The 16,262-nt window shown below is 40.1% G+C and overlaps 1 long non-coding RNA gene across 22 annotated transcripts in view; it reads right to left on the bottom strand.

The window, feature by feature from the left end:
- Window positions 1–16,262, bottom strand: part of LOC138023713 (uncharacterized) — a 48,257-nt gene that overhangs the window by 12,407 nt on the left and 19,588 nt on the right. For 11 of the 22 annotated variants that reach the window (XR_011126769.1, XR_011126770.1, XR_011126768.1 and 8 more), the window contains 5 exons: window positions 9,155–9,294; window positions 8,879–8,946; window positions 3,887–3,951; window positions 1,024–2,682; window positions 748–815 (listed from right to left, as the gene is read on the bottom strand). This is a non-coding gene — a long non-coding RNA (uncharacterized lncRNA). Of the gene's footprint in view, window positions 1–747; window positions 816–1,023; window positions 2,683–3,886; window positions 3,952–8,878; window positions 8,947–9,154; window positions 9,295–10,629; window positions 12,101–16,262 lie in introns of all 22 variants that reach the window. The other 11 variants (XR_011126774.1, XR_011126761.1, XR_011126766.1 and 8 more) reach the window with 10 other exon arrangements.

The following is a 16,262-nucleotide window of genomic DNA, read 5'->3' as shown; positions in this document are numbered from 1 at the left end:
CCACAAAAAAAGAGAGAGATGTGACATGAGTCTTTGGAATAAAGAACTTTCACCTGTTGGCGAGGAGGGGGTCATCGCATCTATTATCAATAACACTACTTAGCATGGTCCTACCCATCGGCATAGGGAGCTCCTCTCTCCTGGAAGACCTTAAACAGGAATGTAGTAAAGGAAGCACACCCAGCAGTGGGAGCTGCAAGAAATGCCCAGCCTAATGGGAGAGAACACACACGCCACACAGAAGTGCCTGAATTTTGTATATGGGGTACAAAGGGACCTCAACATGGTCCTCAGGGAGTTAGCACGCCCCTGCCCCTTTTGGAGTGCTATTTCCCACTGAATTTCATGACACCAAAAAGGTAAGCCCAAACTTTGAAAAGAGAATCGCATTTATGTGAAACAGGAGATGTTGGGCTGAAAATTGCCTCTTGCCATTCTAAATGGACAAAATGTCTTTGACATTATAACTCCATTAGCTCCACTTATCGATTAACATCTCAAAGACGTGAGATAAGACTAGGTAAGGCAATTTTATGCTTTATTGATAACAACCAATTTTTCTGTTTCCCATTTTAAATATGTGTGATGCTAGTTCTTTCTAATTTAAATTAAATCATTATTATGTACATATTAGAAACAGAAAGTTATCAAGTAAGGCTGAAGTAAAAGTAGTAAACAAATGCAATTAGTACCATCCGGTGCCAGATGAAGACAGGTTTATTTCAATACCATTTAAATCACCTTTACCTGGTTGCTCAGTTTGATCATTATCCACAAAACGGCCGAGCTCTTGTGATAAATGCTGCACTTGCTTGCTAAAAAAAGACAAAGCTGTCAGACATGGTTTCACACTACTCTGCTTTGAAGAATCTTTTAAAGATTCACAAAGTTAGGATTCAAGACAAAGCTTCATTTGTACCTCAAGTTATTGTAAAATTCCTTGTTTCATTTCGTACGTGAAAATATCAATCTCATCTCATCTCATCTAGTCTTAATCAGGATCAAGTAAAACTCTGTTATTACCTTTGCTTCCTACCAGGAACTCAACTGATGGACAGCCCAGTGGACATCCTCACACAGAACGATTTAAGTTTCCACTCAGAACAGATTCCACCATTGTTGCAGACTGCCAATCCACTTTACTGTACCCTCTGCTTGGTATCCTGTAAAACACAGCGTATTGCTTCTGATCAGCCAAGGCAAGTCATTTGCAGCACTGTGATGAAAGATGCATCACTGCAGTAAGTCGACTTTTGTGTGGGTTGGGGTATGGGGGGTTAAAATAATCGAGCTCTGGTTGAATCCTTCAAAGCATACTTTGCACACACATACATTCGGTCAGAAGTCAATTGGCTTCTTCATTCGGCTTAATTAATGTAGCTAGATTAGTTAATGAGACCCATGGTACGGGATGGCTCCTCCCCTTAGGCTCCCATTAGGTTTGGGTTTCTTTGCAGGTATTTCGGTTCACAACTGGAATTTGATCGGCTTCTTCATCATCGTTGAATACTCTTTTCGGCTTGGTTCGTCTTTGTTTCAGCTTAAAGGACCGCACTTTGTCCTCCGACACTTTCATCTGAGGTCACCTTGTTGGTCATCTACAATTGGAGTTCCTGAAATGTTTCTCTACCAATGAAGACTTCATCTTCTAGAAGCTTTCCTTTCTAGTTACTCTTTCCAGAGACTTTGATTTGATGTCGTTTGGATGGTCATCTACCAATGGAGTTCCTGACATTTTTTCTACAAACGAAGACTTCATCTTCCACAAGTTCTCCCGCTTAGTTGCATGCACTGAAATTGAATTTTTTCACACGATACACTTCACTTGCCAGAGCCAGTGCTGAGTCAAGTGAAGGTTTAATCTCGCAAGGTTCAACCAGACACTTACAATAATTAAGATAACAGGCCATTCCAATTTTGTGGGGAGATCTCATTTGGGAACTTCCTTCAAGTTGAGTGGTCTCTGTAGTAAAACTTAACACAATTAGGTTAGGCTCGCAATGTCTGTTGTGGCTTTACCTCTTGCCTTTAAAAAAGAATTTTTCCAAATGACCCTCTTTAAAAACTACACTTTCGACTGGGCAAATTCAGTTTGACCAAACAAAAGTTAATTTACAATGGCAATGTGGTAACTGCTTACCTCAGCCTTGCGGGGATAGGTTAGGTAAAGCATAGGTGTCAACTAAGTACTCACTAGGGTAAGCTGTGATGAGGCTGTGTTTCTTCTCTTTCTTAAATTGCTTAATTAAGAGGAGACACCTCATTTACAGGCTACCCAAGGGAATTCACGGGACAATCCACACACCCTAGTCCAAGCTTTTTTTAATATTATGTTAAGCATAACTGACTAAGAAGGATGCAACTGACCTGAAGACCAAGAGGAAAGGCAGTCAGTTATAGTTAGCACTCCAAGAGAGTGAGATGGGAGGATTTTTTCCACTATGGTGGTGGTAACACTGAGACATTGACAATAACTATTGTCTCCTTGTTAGTTTTACCTTGTGGAAGGAACCTCCTGTCAAAAAGCCCTGCATTGCATATGGCAGGCAGTAGGACTAGTAGCATTCACATTAAACATCTGCAAATTGCAAGAATCCAGTGACACTGATCAGCAACAGTCCCAGCCCAAGTACAATCAATGGTTCTTAAGGGCACCTGTGGAATTGCACTGGAACCAGCCAGCTGAAGACGTCAATAACCAAAAGACTACTTTTGAAATGAGTCACGTTAAGAAGTTAGAGTAGTTGCCAATGAGGCGAAGACTGCTCAAAACAGAGCCGAGGATAAAAGGACATCACTTTAAATTTACCCAAATAGTTTTAATACCTATTGATATTGACAGAATAGCTATTATAACTTGCACTTAATTTTAAAAATACACAGCTGCTTCAACTTGCAAGAGGCAGATGAAAAACCTTTGCGTTTTTGTTCTGCCAAAAGTTAAATTCTTTCAAATCAAAAATGGGTTTATCATTGACCGGGATTTTTAAATGTGTGTTGAGACAGCTGTCAATACTTAATAACTGGCTGGTTGGTTCCCATTTTCGGGTAAGTGAAGTCCTGGCAAAAAAACATCAAGGAGGCTGAAATGGAGACTGGAACGTAACAGCAACCCGTATAAGGTAAGGCCAATTTTCATGGCACAACTTTTGTCAAAAACTGTTTCAGGAATTGAAACGGATCTAGACCAGGATTCTAACCTGTGATAGGCCAGGCCTAGGGGATTAGCAGTGCACCACACTGCACTACCCCTTGGCAACAAAAGTTGTATCATGTCAATGGGTCTGAGGCAATACACTACAACCTGGCATGAGGTATGTGGAACTTTTGTATTTTTCTGCCGATTCCGAATGCGCACTTCATTCGATTTTTCGGTGCTCTTAACTACAGCATTCACTATTCGATTCATCGTCAACACTTCGATCATTTCACTGCCATTCCGCTATGGCTACATGAAGAACTCGCCATTCACTATGATAATGACAATGGCCTGGAAATCCCTGAAAATATTCTTGGTTTTGCCAGGCACCCAAATTTTTCCAGCATAGGTGCGCACCCAACCATCAAGACCTTCAGATGCAGTGGAGTACTTAATAAGTAATGTCAAGGTTGCTTTGTAACTATTAAAAGAAAGAAATAAAACTTTTAACACTAAACCTGTTGTCAAGCTGGTCATTTAAAGATGATTAACACAAAGAGCTACTGCAGTACTGCACAAATAAAGAACTTTTCGCTAACAACAATTCATTGCCTCCACAGGTTCTAACACAACTTTTACTTTTCAGGGTATGACAGTAATGTATAAAACAAAAGACTGTAATATGTTCTGCTGACTTATCACAAATAAAAAAACAAAAACCATCTGGCAGTCTCTTCATTTTCTAACCAAGATTAATTGCCTCCACAGGTACTAACACTGTTTTCCTTCAACAGGTGCTTTTTCTTTTCAGCCTATCAAACAAAAGGCAACTGAATTAGCTTATAAAACCTTGTAACTACAATGAATGAAAATCAATAAAACAAAGAAAAACTCTTGTCAGTCTGCATTTTTTTAAAAGTCACTTTGCTGATGTGAAGTGCCATGTAAAACTGACTGTGATTCTGTTTCAGCACATTTCGTCTTTAGAATAATCAGCAACCACACATGACCAGATGCTATAAAGATGATTTCGAACGAGAAGGTGAGTCATTACAAACAGGGTGGTGTTTATAAAAATTAACCTTGTTATTTACTTTAAGGTTTCAGTTCCACACCAATGTGTACTTGCAAAAACTGCAGTAACCCCAGCCGAAAGAGGAAGCACTTGATCAAGCAGTAGATGGTGTGTAAGTATAATGACTGCCTTTTGCTTTTGCTTTTTTTTTGCCATAAAGAACACTATGCTAAAGAGTTAAATAATTAATTCTGTGAGCTTTAAGGAAGTGAAAAAGAGACTTTGAAAATTAACTACTATTTTTTGAGTATAACCTTACAAAAGTTAGAGCACTCTGCCCAGGATCCTCTCACATCAGAGACCAAGGCTGGGAACATCTTGTCATTGTGTGTCGCTAAGGATTACTGAAATTTGGAAATGAGGGCTTACAGATAAAGCATGGTGGATCATTATTCAGCAAGCCCTTTTAAAGTTTTATATCGACATTAGAAACATTAAAAATGAGAATATTTAACCAATACTTGGGATTCAAACCCATTATTACTTGTTGCAAATGCCTTCAAGTTAATTTCACAATATTCTGAACAGATACAAATAAAACATAGCTAACTTTTAAAACTTGTTTACTTGGCAGGAGAAAAATGGTGTCTCAATTCTGCAGCAATATGACCTCTAGTGTTCCTCTAACCTTGACATCATCTTTGCAATCACAAGAGACGCAACGGCTCCACTCCGATGAACTTTTCTGTTCCCAGGACTAAGCAGCATTTTATGACAACAATATCTTTGCACCTGTTGCTGATACTCATGTTAGACTTCCTTCTCCACAGAATCAATCAATGACTTGAACTCAGTTAATTATTTTGGCTTGCACTGGTACCATTGCTCCACTGTGCAATATAAAATCTCTTCACAATCCCCTCATTTGCCCTTACGAAGGGTTACTCAGTACATGTATGCATGATCTGGATGGAACAAGATAGTTGACTTGGCTTTCTGCACTTGCTCAAGCAAATACTGAAAAGCATTGTTAAAAGTTCATGAGTACTACTCCAAGAGTTTCTGGGCAAAAAGGTCTTTCATTGCCTTGAAAACCATTTCTTTACAAGGAAGTTATGCCACAATAACACTTCTTTTCGTGATTCCCACAGATGCCACTCCAGGTCTACCTTCTCAATTTTTTTAGAATGACCAAAGATAATTGCAAACACAAAGTCATTATACATGCCTGAGAAAAATAATAAGGAGTCTTCCATTTACCACCCTGTTGTAAATAAGACTTGCTTTGGAATTGCATTTTACCAACTTTTGCCATTTTCTTTTGACAACTCACAATAGCTGACTGTTTCTCTTTCCCATTTACTGTGAAATATTCTAAGGTATTGCCCTTTGGTTGATGGTGATGAGGATACTTAACAAACCTTAAAAGGTCAGTGGCTAGACCTTGCTCGGAGAGCCGGCCTAGATGGAGATGTTAAGCACTTCAATCCCTCCACTAACCTCGGAGCTTACCTAAGGAAAGCTGGAGTACCCCTTAGTCTTACCATAGACACTGGCTTGCGGAATAAAGGACAGTTGCATTGGTGGATGGGCCTTCCATGGCCAACTGCGTATACACTGTGCAGCCAGATGCTGGCGTGTATCCTGGGATCCACTCACCCTGGTTAGAGAGCCACTGTGGTTCATGAAGGCAATGGCAAACCATAGTTTGCTTACAGATTTGTAGTATGACCATATTGTAATGGCTACATTGGAGAGTATCGGACCTGATGACGTTACCAGGATCTTTCTTTGGTAAGATGCCACATCGAGCAGGAGATGATCATGTGAAATCCTCCTCTTTGATGATTTGAAATGGTGTATGGAATGTAAGAACAATGTCAAGGCAATAGAAGTACAAAATGGGAAGACTGGAGAGGCAGATCCCAGGTCTTACCGCAGTGTGTTTAAAAACAAAAAAGGAGACTTTAATTATTAGCGCTGAAGTGGGTTTAATTTACTTTACTCTGGGGTTACAAGGAGAGAGAGTGCTGTTGCCCTGCTCCTGGACAACCAGGCAGGAAAGTGTGTTGAGAGAGGAGAACCTTATAATGGACTCCTGATGGTAATGGTCATAGTAATGAATTTATATAGCACATTTCCTATTCACATGCGCTTTTTACAAGTAATCAACCGTTGGACATCAGCATATACATGTACAGCAGCCGCTGGCAGCCGCTATCTGTTCATTAGTGATCTCACCCAACCCATGAATGAATGAAATGAGGCCTGACCACAACATTGGGATCTACATACCATACTCTTTGTGACATATGTGTGGCTTCTTTTACGTCCAACAGGATTATGAACATTAAAGGGTTGTGAGACAGGATCTATGGTTTATTGTCCTTATCTCAGAAGACTTGAAAGTCTAATTCTTTGCAGATGTCATTACAAAGACAGCACTTTCTCCTGAGTTGTTTGAAGACCCTGAGTGTGTGGCGGAGTAGAGGAAATGCATGATAACATTGATCAAATATTTAAACATGGACAAGGGAACGACTACGTAATAGGACTGGGGGATTTCAGTGCAGTTGTTGGTGAAGGAAGCAATGGTTTAATAGCAGGCTGTTTTAGCCTTGGTGGCAGTAATGATAGGTGAGACTTCCTAATCGAGTTCTGTAAAATAATGCAGGAACATTATGACAGCTAACACCTGGTTTGCGCACAATTTAATGGGCCGATTCCAATTCTGATCACAATCTGGTCATGATGATGGTTAAGCTAAGTTTGAAAAGAATATGTGATAGTACGAAAACCAAGACGTAAAATAGAAAGAAGATCTTTGCAGAAGACATGGATCAATATCTTCAAATGAATGCAAGTCAAAACTCATCACAGAACAGATGGAATTACCTCAAAATTGCACTTTGGAAAAGTGGGGAAGAGAATATTGGATACGAGCTAAGCAACAAGCCTACGAAGCCTTGGGTTCTTCTTATTTTGTCCATCATTGCCGATGAAGACAGGTTGGGTACATCACTTGTTGAGAACCCTCATTTCGCTATTGAGTCCTCCTATAGGAGCTCTGACATCACATGTTAGAAATTCATATCAAGAGTCTTGACCAGCTGGGTTCAGTTGTCACTCCTTATGATCATCCCTTTTCTGTTTAACTTTGGTTATCCTATTGGCTACTTTGGTTTATCAGAGCCCTCCACATAACTCTTTCTCTGGCTAGGTCCTCCCAAGTTTCTTAGTCAATATCACATTTCTTGAGGTTTTGTTTCAATCGGCCCTTGTACCTTTTCTTTTGGCATCCACAATTACTGTGTGACCTCCCTTCAGTTCTGAGTACAATATGACTTTGGGAATTCTTTTCTTCTGACATTAATACATGACCTGCCTGTCTGAGTTGTGCTGTTATCATCACCTGTTCCATGCCAGTCCTGTTACCTTTCTCCAGAACCTCAGTATTTGGTAGTGTGTCTTCCCATCTGATTTTCATGATTTTTCAAAACAGGTTAGTTGGAAATGGTTAAGGTGCTTCACATGTCGGCTGTAAGTTGTCCATGTTTCACATGCATATGGAAGCAATGTGACAACTACAGATGATAGCCAAAAAGGAAGAGAGGCGAAATGGAACAATGTAAACATGGTACCTGGTAGAGGAATGCATGGGAACAATGAACTTTGCAGACAATGGAACAAGTGAGTGCTAAAAGGTGGGCGAGTCAGTGTAAAGCCTGGTGAGCAATTTCTAATCTTCCTTGAAGGCAAACATTGAAATCAAGTTACAAACCAAAACTATATCGGAATTTAATCACACAATTGCAAGATGAGTACTGTGAGAATGAACTAGATTGAGAATAAGCTGGATGAAGGATGCACTTTAAAAGATAAAAAAATTACTGACAAATGCCTTCAGCATCAATCTGGAAAAGAGAATCATCAAGATCGTCATCTGATGCACTTCATTTTTGGGGACAAGTCATGGTCCACGAAAAAAGAGAGAGATGTGACATGAGTCTTTGGAATAAAGAACTTTCACCTGTTGGCGAGGAGGGGGTCATCACATCTATTATCAATAACACTACTTAGCATGGTCCTACCCATCGGCATAGGGAGCTCCTCTCTCCTGGAAGACCTTAAACAGGAATGTAGTAAAGGAAGCACACCCAGCAGTGGGAGCTGCAAGAAATGCCCAGCCTAATGGGAGAGAACACACACGCCACACAGAAGTGCCTGAATTTTGTATATGGGGTACAAAGGGACCTCAACATGGTCCTCAGGGAGTTAGCACGCCCCTGCCCCTTTTGGAGTGCTATTTCCCACTGAATTTCATGACACCAAAAAGGTAAGCCCAAACTTTGAAAAGAGAATCGCATTTATGTGAAACAGGAGATGTTGGGCTGAAAATTGCCTCTTGCCATTCTAAATGGACAAAATGTCTTTGACATTATAACTCCATTAGCTCCACTTATCGATTAACATCTCAAAGACGTGAGATAAGACTACGTAAGGCAATTTTATGCTTTATTGATAACAACCAATTTTTCTGTTTCCCATTTCAAATATGTGTGATGCTAGTTCTTTCTAATTCAAATTAAATCATTATTATGTACATATTAGAAACAGAAAGTTATCAAGTAAGGCTGAAGTAAAAGTAGTAAACAAATGCAATTAGTACCATCTGGTGCCAGATGAAGACAGGTTTATTTCAATACCATTTAAATCACCTTTACCTGGTTGCTCAGTTTGATCATTATCCACAAAACGGCCGAGCTCTTGTGATAAATGCTGCACTTGCTTGCTAAAAAAAGACAAAGCTGTCAGACATGGTTTCACACTACTCTGCTTTGAAGAATCTTTTAAAGATTCACAAAGTTAGGATTCAAGACAAAGCTTCATTTGTACCTCAAGTTATTGTAAAATTCCTTGTTTCATTTCGTACGTGAAAATATCAATCTCATTTCATCTCATCTAGTCTTAATCAGGATCAAGTAAAACTCTGTTATTACCTTTGCTTCCTACCAGGAACTCAACTGATGGACAGCCCAGTGGACATCCTCAGACAGAACGATTTAAGTTTCCACTCAGAACAGATTCCACCATTGTTGCAGACTGCCAATCCACTTTACTGTACCCTCTGCTTGGTATCCTGTAAAACACAGCGTATTGCTTCTGATCAGCCAAGGCAAGTCATTTGCAGCACTATGATGAAAGATGCATCACTGCAGTAAGTCGACTTTTGTGTGGGTTGGGGTATGGGGGGTTAAAATAATCGAGCTCTGGTTGAATCCTTCAAAGCATACTTTGCACACACATACATTCGGTCAGAAGTCAATTGGCTTCTTCATTCGGCTTAATTAATGTAGCTAGATTAGTTAATGAGACCCATGGTACGGGATGGCTCCTCCCCTTAGGCTCCCATTAGGTTTGGGTTTCTTTGCAGGTATTTCGGTTCACAACTGGAATTTGATCGGCTTCTTCATCATCGTTGAATACTCTTTTCGGCTTGGTTCGTCTTTGTTTCAGCTTAAAGGACCGCACTTTGTCCTCCGACACTTTCATCTGAGGTCACCTTGTTGGTCATCTACAATTGGAGTTCCTGAAATGTTTCTCTACCAATGAAGACTTCATCTTCTAGAAGCTTTCCTTTCTAGTTACTCTTTCCAGAGACTTTGATTTGATGTCGTTTGGATGGTCATCTACCAATGGAGTTCCTGACATTTTTTCTACAAACGAAGACTTCATCTTCCACAAGTTCTCCCGCTTAGTTGCATGCACTGAAATTGAATTTTTTCACACGATACACTTCACTTGCCAGAGCCAGTGCTGAGTCAAGTGAAGGTTTAATCTCGCAAGGTTCAACCAGACACTTACAATAATTAAGATAACAGGCCATTCCAATTTTGTGGGGAGATCTCATTTGGGAACTTCCTTCAAGTTGAGTGGTCTCTGTAGTAAAACTTAACACAATTAGGTTAGGCTCGCAATGTCTGTTGTGGCTTTACCTCTTGCCTTTAAAAAAGAATTTTTCCAAATGACCCTCTTTAAAAACTACACTTTCGACTGGGCAAATTCAGTTTGACCAAACAAAAGTTAATTTACAATGGCAATGTGGTAACTGCTTACCTCAGCCTTGCGGGGATAGGTTAGGTAAAGCATAGGTGTCAACTAAGTACTCACTAGGGTAAGCTGTGATGAGGCTGTGTTTCTTCTCTTTCTTAAATTGCTTAATTAAGAGGAGACACCTCATTTACAGGCTACCCAAGGGAATTCACGGGACAATCCACACACCCTAGTCCAAGCTTTTTTTAATATTATGTTAAGCATAACTGACTAAGAAGGATGCAACTGACCTGAAGACCAAGAGGAAAGGCAGTCAGTTATAGTTAGCACTCCAAGAGAGTGCGATGGGAGGATTTTTTCCACTATGGTGGTGGTAACACTGAGACATTGACAATAACTATTGTCTCCTTGTTAGTTTTACCTTGTGGAAGGAACCTCCTGTCAAAAAGCCCTGCATTGCATATGGCAGGCAGTAGGACTAGTAGCATTCACATTAAACATCTGCAAATTGCAAGAATCCAGTGACACTGATCAGCAACAGTCCCAGCCCAAGTACAATCAATGGTTCTTAAGGGCACCTGTGGAATTGCACTGGAACCAGCCAGCTGAAGACGTCAATAACCAAAAGACTACTTTTGAAATGAGTCACGTTAAGTAGTTAGAGTAGTTGCCAATGAGGCGAAGACTGCTCAAAACAGAGCCGAGGATAAAAGGACATCACTTTAAATTTACCCAAATAGTTTTAATACCTATTGATATTGACAGAATAGCTATTATAACTTGCACTTAATTTTAAAAATACACAGCTGCTTCAACTTGCAAGAGGCAGATGAAAAACCTTTGCGTTTTTGTTCTGCCAAAAGTTAAATTCTTTCAAATCAAAAATGGGTTTATCATTGACCGGGATTTTTAAATGTGTGTTGAGACAGCTGTCAATACTTAATAACTGGCTGGTTGGTTCCCATTTTCGGGTAAGTGAAGTCCTGGCAAAAAAACATCAAGGAGGCTGAAATGGAGACTGGAACGTAACAGCAACCCGTATAAGGTAAGGCCAATTTTCATGGCACAACTTTTGTCAAAAACTGTTTCAGGAATTGAAACGGATCTAGACCAGGATTCTAACCTGTGATAGGCCAGGCCTAGGGGATTAGCAGTGCACCACACTGCACTACCCCTTGGCAACAAAAGTTGTATCATGTCAATGGGTCTGAGGCAATACACTACAACCTGGCATGAGGTATGTGGAACTTTTGTATTTTTCTGCCGATTCCGAATGCGCACTTCATTCGATTTTTCGGTGCTCTTAACTACAGGATTCACTATTCGATTCATCGTCAACACTTCGATCATTTCACTGCTATTCCGCTATGGCTACATGAAGAACTCGCCATTCACTATGATAATGACAATGGCCTGGAAATCCCTGAAAATATTCTTGGTTTTGCCAGGCACCCAAATTTTTCCAGCATAGGTGCGCACCCAACCATCAAGACCTTCAGATGCAGTGGAGTACTTAATAAGTAATGTCAAGGTTGCTTTGTAACTATTAAAAGAAAGAAATAAAACTTTTAACACTAAACCTGTTGTCAAGCTGGTCATTTAAAGATGATTAACACAAAGAGCTACTGCAGTACTGCACAAATAAAGAACTTTTCGCTAACAACAATTCATTGCCTCCACAGGTTCTAACACAACTTTGTGCCGAAAGGTGCTTTTACTTTTCAGGGTATGACAGTAATGTGTAAAACAAAAGACTGTAATATGTTCTGCTGACTTATCACAAATAAAAGAAACAAAAACCATCTGGCAGTCTCTTCATTTTCTAACCAAGATTAATTGCCTCCACAGGTACTAACACTGTTTTCCTTCAACAGGTGCTTTTTCTTTTCAGGCTATCAAACAAAAGGCAACTGAATTAGCTTATAAAACCTTGTAACTACAATGAATGAAAATCAATAAAACAAAGAAAAACTCTTGTCAGTCTGCATTTTTTTAAAAGTCACTTTGCTGATGTGAAGTGCCATGTAAAACTGACTGTGATTCTGTTTCAGCACATTTCGTCTTTAGAATAATCAGCAACCACACATGACCAGATGCTATAAAGATGATTTCGAACGAGAAGGTGAGTCATTACAAACAGGGTGGTGTTTATAAAAATTAACCTTGTTATTTACTTTAAGGTTTCAGTTCCACACCAATGTGTACTTGCAAACACTGCAGTAACCCCAGCCGAAAGAGGAAGCACTTGATCAAGCAGTAGATGGTGTGTAAGTATAATGACTGCCTTTTGCTTTTGCTTTTTTTTTGCCATAAAGAACACTATGCTAAAGAGTTAAATAATTAATTCTGTGAGCTTTAAGGAAGTGAAAAAGAGACTTTGAAAATTAACTACTATTTTTTGAGTATAACCTTACAAAAGTTAGAGCACTCTGCCCAGGATCCTCTCACATCAGAGACCAAGGCTGGGAACATCTTGTCATTGTGTGTTTAACCAATACTTGGGATTCAAACCCATTATTACTTGTTGCAAATGCCTTCAAGTTAATTTCACGATATTCTGAACAGATACAAATAAAACACAGCTAACTTTTAAAACTTGTTTACTTGGCAGGAGAAAAATGGTGTCTCAATTCTGCAGCAATATGACCTCTAGTGTTCCTCTAACCTTGACGTCATCTTTGCAATCACAAGGGACGCAACGGCTCCACTCCGATGAACTTTTCTGTTCCCAGGGCTAAGCAGCATTTTATGACAACAATATCTTTGCACCTGTTGCTGACACTCATGTTAGACTTCCTTATTGTTGCTCACAATATGAAGATTCCCCTGGTAGATTGCACACAATATTTTGAGATTAAAACTCTGTTTTGAGGTTCCTCCATGTCTTGTGCAATGTCTAGTTGGAGTCTGAGCTTGAGTCAATCATCTCAAACAGGATTTTCCTTGTGGGGTTGATTGGGTAGACTGGAAGGTCATTCTAACAGCCTCTATCCCCACAGAATCAATCAATGACTTGAACTCAGTTAATTATTTTGGCTTGCACTGGTACCATTGCTCCACTGTGCAATATAAAATCTCTTCACAATCCCCTCATTTGCCCTTACGAAAGGTTACTCAGTACATGTATGCATGATCTGGATGGAACAAGATAGTTGACTTGGCTTTCTGCACTTGCTCAAGCAAATACTGAAAAGCATTGTTAAAAGTTCATGAGTGCTACTCCAAGAGTTTCTGGGCAAAAAGGTCTTTCATTGCCTTGAAAACCATTTCTTTACAAGGAAGTTATGCCACAACAACACTTCTTTTCGTGATTCCCACAGATGCCACTCCAGGTCTACCTTCTCAATTTTTTTAGAATGACCAAAGATAATTGCAAACACAAAGTCATTATACGTGCCTGAGAAAAATAATAAGGAGTCTTGCATTTACCACCCTGTTGTAAATAAGACTTGCTTTTCAATTGCATTTTACCACCTTTTGCCATTTTCTTTTGACAACTCACAATAGCTGACTGTTTCTCTTTCCCATTTACTGTGAAATATTGTAAGGTATTGCCCTTTGGTTGATGGTGATGAGGTTCCTAAGGACATCTTGACCCCACAAGGAAACAACCATGTACTTTTATCTCCATCATGCAACTGCACTAAAGTGTGTGCTCTTGTTCAGTTTGCACTTTCGCAAATTGCTTCTACATGTACCATGTTTTAGTTAGCCCAAGAAGATGTACGTGAAATCTACCCAACCCATTTCTTGTGCAAATTACAACAACAGTTGCTGACAATATTCCTTACGTCAACTAAGCGGTGCTGCCTGGGATCATGTTGGTAATTGACCAGAAGATTGCCTTTGCCCTCACACAACGTCTTGAGCTTGACAACCCAACCCATGGCCAAACCAGAGTGCAACTTGATTAAGCTTCCATTTCATGATCTGCTAAGAGGAAATTTATATTCTATTTGAAAGTACCCATCTCTCTGCAGCTGTGGTTTCATGTAGGGTTTATTAGTGTAGGCTAATCACTTCCCTGGAAATTCTCACAAGAGGCTAATCAACTAACTAATGGGAAGAGAGGATACTTAACAAACCTTAAAAGGTCAGTGGCTAGACCTTGCTCGGAGAGCCAGCCTAGATAGAGATGTTAAGCACTTCAATCCCTCCACTAACCTCGGAGCTTACCTAAGGAAAGCTGGAGTACCCCTTAGTCTTACCATAGACACTGGCTTGCGGAATAAAGGACAGTTGCATTGGTGGATGGGCCTTCCATGGCCAACTGCGTATACACTGTGCAGCCAGATGCTGGCGTGTATCCTGGGATCCACTCACCCTGGTTAGAGAGCCACTGTGGTTCATGAAGGCAATGGCAAACCATAGTTTGCTTACAGATTTGTAGTATGACCATATTGTAATGGCTACATTGGAGAGTATCGGACCTGATGACGTTACCAGGATCTTTCTTTGGTAAGATGCCACATCGAGCAGGAGATGATCATGTGAAATCCTCCTCTTTGATGATTTGAAATGGTGTATGGAAGTGGGTTTAATTTACTTTACTCTGGGGTTACAAGGAGAGAAAGTGCTGTTGCCCTGCTCCTGGACAACCAGGCAGGAAAGTGTGTTGAGAGAGGAGAACCTTATAATGGACTCCTGATGGTAATGGTCATAGTAATGAATTTATATAGCACATTTCCTATTCACATGCGCTTTTTACAAGTAATCAACCGTTGGACATCAGCATATACATGTACAGGCACCGCTGGCAGCCGGTATTCGTTCATTAGTGATCTCACCCAACCCATGAATGAATGAAATGAGGCCTGACCACAACATTGGGATCTACATACCATACTCTTTGTGACATATGTGTGGCTTCTTTTACGTCCCACACGATTATGAACATTAAAGGGTTGTGAGACAGGATCTATGGTTTATTGTCCTTATCTCAGAAGACTTGGAAGTCAAATTCTTTGCAGATGTCATTACAAAGACAGCACTTTCTCCTGAGTTGTTTGAAGACCCTGAGTGTGTGGCGGAGTAGAGGAAATGCATGATAACATTGATCAAATATTTAAACATGGACAAGGGAACGACTACGTAATAGGACTGGGGGATTTCAGTGCAGTTGTTGGTGAAGGAAGCAATGGTTTAATAGCAGGCTGTTTTAGCCTTGGTGGCAGTAATGATAGGTGAGACTTCCTAATCGAGTTCTGTAAAATAATGCAGGAACATTATGACAGCTAACGCCTGCTTTGAGCACAATTTAATGGGCCGATTCCAATTCTGATCACAATCTGGTCATGATGATGGTTAAGCTAAGTTTGAAAAGAATACGTGGTAGTAGGAAAACCAAGACGTAAAATAGAAAGAAGATCTTTGCAGAAGACATGGATCAATATCTTCAAATGAATGCAAGTCAAAACTCATCACAGAACAGATGGAATTACCTCAAAATTGCACTTTGGAAAAGTGGGGAAGAGAATATTGGATACGAGCTAAGCAACAAGCCTACGAAGCCTTGGGTTCTTCTTATTTTGTCCATCATTGCCGATGAAGACAGGTTGGGTACATCACTTGTTGAGAACCCTCATTTCCCTATTGAGTCCTCCTATAGGAGCTCTGACATCACATGTTAGAAATTCATATCAAGAGTCTTGACCAGCTGGGTTCAGTTGTCACTCCTTATGATCATCCCTTTTCTGTTTAGCTTTGGTTATCCTATTGGCTACTTTGGTTTATCAGAGCCCTCCACATAACTCTTTCTCTGGCTAGGTCCTCCCAAGTTTCTTAGTCAATATCACATTTCTTGAGGTTTTGTTTCAATCGGCCCTTGTACCTTTTCTTTTGGCATCCACAATAATATTACTGTGTGACCTCCCTTCAGTTCTGAGTACAATATGACTTTGGAAATTCTTTTCTTCTGACATTAATACATGACCTGCCTGTCTGAGTTGTGCTGTTATCATCACCTGTTCCATGCCAGTCCTGTTACCTTTCTCCAGAACCTCAGTATTTGGTAGTGTGTCTTCCCATCTGATTTTCATGATTTTTCAAAACAGG

This window comes from Montipora capricornis, chromosome 11 (assembly GCF_036669925.1).
Source record: "Montipora capricornis isolate CH-2021 chromosome 11, ASM3666992v2, whole genome shotgun sequence".
Lineage (NCBI taxonomy): Eukaryota > Metazoa > Cnidaria > Anthozoa > Scleractinia > Acroporidae > Montipora > Montipora capricornis.
The sequence above is the reverse complement of the archived record's forward strand: the minus strand, read 5'-3'. Positions and strand labels throughout refer to the sequence as shown.